Raw genomic sequence first — 6,828 nt, forward strand, 5'->3', positions numbered from 1 at the left:
AACTTTCAAAACAAATTGGTTCATAGTCATTTAAAGCATAATTGCATACTTCACTTGTAAAATACTTTATATAAAAACACACATAGCCTCAGTACTAACAGAGCAATTGAATATGGTTGCTATGGTAACCTGTTCCAGTGAAGCAATTCTTTGCCATTAAAGCAATGGGATCTACCAATGGCAACATCCCTTATCTTAACTGCTTTGGGTTTCATTTTTGGCATTTTAATACAAAATTGTCATTAGAGACCTCCAAAAGTTATACAGTAACAATTATATCAAACACTTGGAGAAAACATGATTATCATAACATTGTAGAGATTCATGAAAGCCCACAGGATTACTCCATTGAGTATTAGGATATCACTCAATAATTTGATCTTAAAAGTCCACAGGTTCCAATTTCTTGCACCTGTCTGAAGAAATATATATAAAAAGGGGTCATACAAAACCTGATAAGGTGTACATTAGCAGACATTTTATCTGTTGGTATCAGTCTCATTTTGATAATGTACCATAATAATAGTTGTGCTTGAGATTGTACACTACCCCCAAACTTTTTTGTGTAATAAAATAGAAAAATAACTTTGTGATCTAATTGCATTTTTGTCTTGCAGGTAACCGCTACAAGGAATCATTTCTTTCCACATTTTAGATTATAGACACTAAATACATGAACTGACATACAAAGAATTGGAACACTTACTGTAGCTCTTATACAGTACACTGTATATATAATCACACATTTTGATCAAAGAATCCTGCTAAATTTTAGATGTTAATACAGATGTGATATACTGTCAAAATAAACACATTACAAAGTGAGTATCAGGTATCCCTAATCCTGGTAGCAGTGACAAAGATCTGACCAAGCTCTGGACAGACTGCTCAATCCCGTTATTAAAACACTCTTTCAGAGATGCTCCCTGGCCCATAGAAAATGACAATTCTCAACTGTCAACTTTACCCCTGAGTGACTTCTGAGCATGTGTTTGATTTTCATACACACGCTGATCTACAATCACTGCAACTATACAGTATATGGATCATTACTCCTGATTTTTCTCATGCTGTAGCCATTATAGCCTGAAATCTCTCCTGCATCAGTGTGATGACCCAGCAAAGATGTGACCTGTCCCTTTCTCTGGACTAGTCAGCAGCAGAGATCATCTCATTTGGGTGGTACTCTAGAACATTGCATACTCCAGGCAACTTCCCCCACAAAAAACACCCTTCACTAATGCCAGCCACAACCTGGCAGTCTTCATTAATCAGGGAGGGAATGGTAGTACAGTAAATGTCATTATTTATATCTACTGTATTAAAACCACTTCTTTTGACTGGTTGAATCAACATGAACTATCATGAGAATGTTATATACGTTTTAAGAGAGAAGGGTAAATGTTTTTTTAATATTTATTTTTTGTCTACCAGTTCTCAACTTTCTTTTATAATGCGTACATGTGATTACCCTTTGACATACAGGGTACCAACTGTGGTGCCATGGGGGTAGTAGACACCACATTGGGCGTGGACAGACTCTCAGTCTCCCATCACACCCCTTTAGGTTCCTTTACTTTCTTACACACACTCTCCTCCAAGAGTGGTGATCACACTGACCCTCTCATCAGGGTAACAGGATACATTACTCCACATACTTTACTCCTGGGCCCTTCACCTTCAGAGCCTCAAGTTCATCCTGTTGTCCTCACTGCTAGGAGCCTCCTGCTCTCAGACACCAACACAGAGCCTCCTGCTCCTACTCCTACTCCATTAGGTCACTGTTTCACACTCAACCAGTGCCTTAGACTCCCAGGTCCACCTCCAACCCAGACATCCTCTTCCTAACACCACCAGGTTGGGTTACACAAATACACACTACCTACATCACAGTCTCTTCCACACTACACACCGTGCCGAGACCCAACACACTGTCCCTCTCCAACACCTCTAAGGGCATGAGAGTGAGACACCAGAAGTTGTCCAGCACACCTCACATCATGCCCAGCCACCACTACATGACACCATGCAGCTGCCAGCACTCCTCACTGTGCCCAGCCACTACTGCACTATCTCCCAGAGGGTGCAGCCACATAGACCCCTATAACTTCCCCAATACCAATGTATTGCCAGGGGGAGGGTCGCTCAACTACACAACCCACTCTGGGCCACGCACAACTCACTCATACAGCGGACACGACAGCCCTGCTCTCACACCCTAGCAGGATGCTGTCCCTTTAAATCTTTAGACGATCTCATAAACCTCCGTTTCTTCTGTCAGTCTCCTCACAGATTGACGTTTTCACTCTTTTCCCCGCAAGCTATTCCTCTCACAATCCCCTCCGGAATTGTCGTTCTTCCCCACCCCCTCACGGGGTTTCTACAGCGACTAATCAAGTCTTTGCTCACTCATACTGTACATGGCGGGACGCTCTTCTGACACCGCCCCGACTAGTAGCGTCTCACACCCGCTACTGTCATGCTTCAGCCCGGCTCTCTCACAGCAGAGCCTCCGCATTTGCTCTCTCAACACCGCAGCCACAGCAAGGCTGAGGTCCTGCTGAATCTTTCCCCCTTTAAACTACTTCTACACCTGCTGTTTATTCACTTAATCACGTCAGGTGTGGTTTCCACGGAAACGCGTCTTCCTTAATCCGGGGCTCCGCTCCTGACACCAGAAACTCCCTAAATTGTACCACACAATTTAGTATAATTGTCTGGACCCACAGGCTTCCTGACTGCTAATTAAATAAGAGTTTACAGGTAGAACAGAGTCGAACACATCACAGTTCCGGTGGTACCATAATAATGTTTCAACCTAAATTTACATTTTATTTCTAAACAATAAAAGAAGCAGCATGGTTTTGAAAGAAGAGTATTCTCTATTTAAGGCTTTCAGATCTGAGGTATTTTATTTATTTAATTGTTTGGACAGACAACTGCTGTCCATATAATTAATAAGAACTTCATAGACTAACTTAACTCTCTGGGTCTATCACAAAACTACAGCTCATAAAAGAGGACACACTTTACATTTCGTGATTACTTAAGGAATCTGCCTTTTGAGTGTCTCTTTAGCAACTTTCTTTTACCCTTTTAGAATTCCCTTTGAAATTAAAACATGAAATTCCTTCAAATGAAGAATATTATAGTCTCAACATTTGCTTGGGCCAGCAAAGTTAATGAACATGGCCAGTGTTACACTACTCATTGGAGGTTTTTCTCTCTAGATGAGGCTGTTGATTCTTATAGCACAACCCTCGTTAGAATTATAAATACAGCAGTTCAGACTGACTCCATTTTAACAAGACATTATTCTGTATGGCTTAAGAGTGACCTCAAAACCCTCATTTGTAAAGTTCACTAGATGGAGAAGTGGTGGAATTCAACAGGGTTCTGAATTGACTTTGATATCTGGAAGGCCCTTTTCAAGCAATAACAAGGTTGTCTCAGAAAAAGCTAAGGCTACAATTTTCTAATTTAATTTTAAATGAGAAAAATAACCCTGCTTCTTTGTATAAAATAAGTTAGAAAATACTAAATCCAAAACCAGGTTTTAAATAGAATGGTCATGCCTGTAGTCATTTTAATTACTTTTTAAAGCCGTTTTTCTTTCAAAACCTTTCTTATTCACATGCAACTGTCTTTTACTGTCATATATTGCTCTCTCCCTCCTAACTCAATTTCTTCTGTTTAATCCTGCAAATTGTTAACTGTACCTTTAAAACATTATCTATCATATCAAGAAAGTAGTTTTAAACTCTGCCTTGGTTCTACCAGTTTAGATGTTTGACCTAAACTGATATATTGAGGGTTTGTGAGAACCTAATGGTAGCTGATAATAGAAAAAAACACCTTGTTTAAATAGAACTTTCAGATGTGTTTAATACAATTAATTTCATGTCTTGATTACAAATCGCTTTCAGTCTCATAAAGGGTTTTGTGGTAAACTTTAGAGCTGATGTGCTTCCTTGTTTTTTACTAAGAGAAATTTGTCTCACTAGATGACTATCTGAGTTTCTGACTTGCGTTCTGGGCAGTTTTTTACAATCCTCAGGGTTCCATCCTTGGATTTGTATTTGCCATGTTTACAGGACATAATTAGAAAATACAACCTTGACTTTAATTTTCATGCTCAAGGGTATACAGTATATCATTCACACTACAGTTAGCATTAGTCACATTCTTACTGAGTACCTAATTGAAATTCAGACATGGATGGCTATAAAACTGAGATTCTGTTAATTGGATCTAAAATGTGATTGACAATTTGAAACCAAATTGTCAAATGGTCATTTTTAAAAAAATGTATACAAAGTCTATAGTTTCATTTACTTTACTGGACTCTGGGATACTTTTTGAAGTACTCAGAAATAAAGATTGAACGTGTTGTAAATTCAAGCCTTAATTATTGCTAAATCTAAATCTTATCTGAACAAACTGCAGTATGTCCAAAATTCAGCAGCCAGAATCCTGACCAGGTCTAGTGCAAGTGTTCACATTACTCCTATCCTGGAGTCCTTGCACTGGCTTCCGGTCAAATTCCGTGTAGACTTTAAAATCCTCATGCTCACCTACTGTATAAGGCTCTGCATGGCTTGGCACCTCAGTACCTGTCTGAACTATTATCGCCCTACTCCCCACCTCACAACCTTCGCTCTTCAAATTCTGCTCTCCTTACTGTCCCCCAAGCCCGTCTACATTCTATAGGTGACAGGACCTTCTCCTATTATGCCCCCAAGCTCTGGAACTCTCTGCCCAAGGATATCAGAGGGTCACCATCTCTAAACCCCTTCAAATCCAGACTCAAAACCCTCTTCTTCAGAAAAGCCTTTGCTTAACTTGTTCCATTCTTCACCCCTCTGCTCTTCTAAGTACCACCCTCCACGGTCTCCTCTATATATTGTAATTGTGTTTTATCTTGTGTATTCTTCTTATTTATTATTGTATTCTTCTTATTTATTGTTATTGTCATCCTGTAAAGCGCTTTGAGAAGCCACCTTTAAAGGTGCTATATAAAATAAAGTTTATTATTATTATTATTATTATTATTATTATTATTATTATTATTATTATTATTGTAATTCCTTATTTGCTGATCTTTATTCTACTTAAATTAAATGATATAAACTTGTTTGAAAATGCAGTTGGTCAAATGATTCCCCAACATATTAAACCAGTTCTAAAACATGAGAATCATCAAATTGACTTTAATATGACTGTTGATATACAGTACTAAACTACTCATGATCAAGGTATTTTATATCTCCATGGGTTACTTACAAATACAAACTTTGATACTTTGGTTGTGCTGCAGTTGTGGGATTCAATTCTTCCAGACAATAGACAGGCTGAAATTATGAGGTTGTTTATATCCAAGATTATTTATTTTAAATTGTGTTTTTAAACAATGCTGACTTTTTCTTTTTGAAAGCTCATTTTTTTGTTGCTTGGATTTTAATTCTGTGCAGAAATCTGTTATGCTCTTGTGTAAACAATTTGATTTAAAAATTGACTTTCATTAAACAGCAAATCTAATGCTAATGATGAGGTGACATTTTTAAACTGCTTTGTTCAAAATTACGTTTTTATCTTACAACCTACAATTAAATTCTGACATACTGTAGTTCTCCTACATTGTGTAAAGTTAAGCAAAATCTAATGTGTTACTGTTTTGTTTTAAAAAAATGTGTATTGTCACTTGCCTTGAGCAATTCAATCAATCGTTATCCTATCTAAAATAAATTCCTACTGTACATTTCTATTTGAAAACACATTGAGAGAAGACTTCAATTTTGTTGAATCTGCATTTTAAAAGTAGACAGTTTTTTTTTCCATTTTATTTCTTTTATTAACTTGGAGATCAGTGCGACGGTCAATTGCATGCTTACATGGAAAGTTGTGTGTGGAGGCCTTGCTAAAATAATTGAATGTGATAAAGCAAGTGCCTGTTGTTTGCAGATATTGCTCAGCTATCCTTGGAACACCTTGCATTTCATAAGTTAAACATGTCAAGGAGCAGTCACTGGTGCTGTTGGAGTTCAGACTGAGAGACTTAGAGCTTTGCTTTAAACTACGTTTTCTTTCCAAGTTTCCCATCTTCCCCAAATTATTTTGTTCATCCAGAGGCAAGATTGGAAGCATGTTTAAATAAATAATCTCATTAAATTATACAATATCACTAAAGATTTAAGCACTAAAATGTATCTCTTGACACCTCGTTAACCCTGGGATAACACAAACATGTCATCATCTAAAAATATACTCAAAAGAAACGAGATCTCCAATACTAGTTCCTGTAATTTTCTTGATGGAAATTATTCAAATGATGCCTCAAACAGTACAGTATGCCACAAAGACGTTTTGAACATCCGTGAACATTTTCAAGATTTAAACTGTTTTTTTTTCTGAGACTGTCAGCACACTTTTATTGATTTTGTCTATGCGGGTCGCCCCATGTCAATAATAATGTAGCTCATATCAGCATTTATAGCACATAGTACGTTCTTTTCACAATATGATTTCAAAAGATGCGATCAGACACAAACCAATAAAAAAAAGTCCAAAATGCTCATTCTAGATTACCCTGGGGACCTGTCATCCACTGGTTTACGTGTTTTAAACACCAGCAACCCCACTACATAAAAAACAGTGACTTCTTGTAATGAGTTTCTTGTACATGAATGCAATTTATAAGAGCTACAGGGCACCATAAATCTTTCATTCGCGTGGTTCTGCTCAGCCAGAAGTACAGGAATGCCAGGGTCTATCGGGATCTTAGTTAGCTGCTTCAAACACTACAGCCCCAGCATGCGCACAAAAGCTGCC

This window comes from Lepisosteus platostomus, chromosome 2, assembly GCF_059453375.1.
Source record: "Lepisosteus platostomus isolate fLepPlt1 chromosome 2, fLepPlt1.hap1, whole genome shotgun sequence".
NCBI classification, from domain to species: Eukaryota; Metazoa; Chordata; class Actinopteri; order Semionotiformes; family Lepisosteidae; genus Lepisosteus; species Lepisosteus platostomus.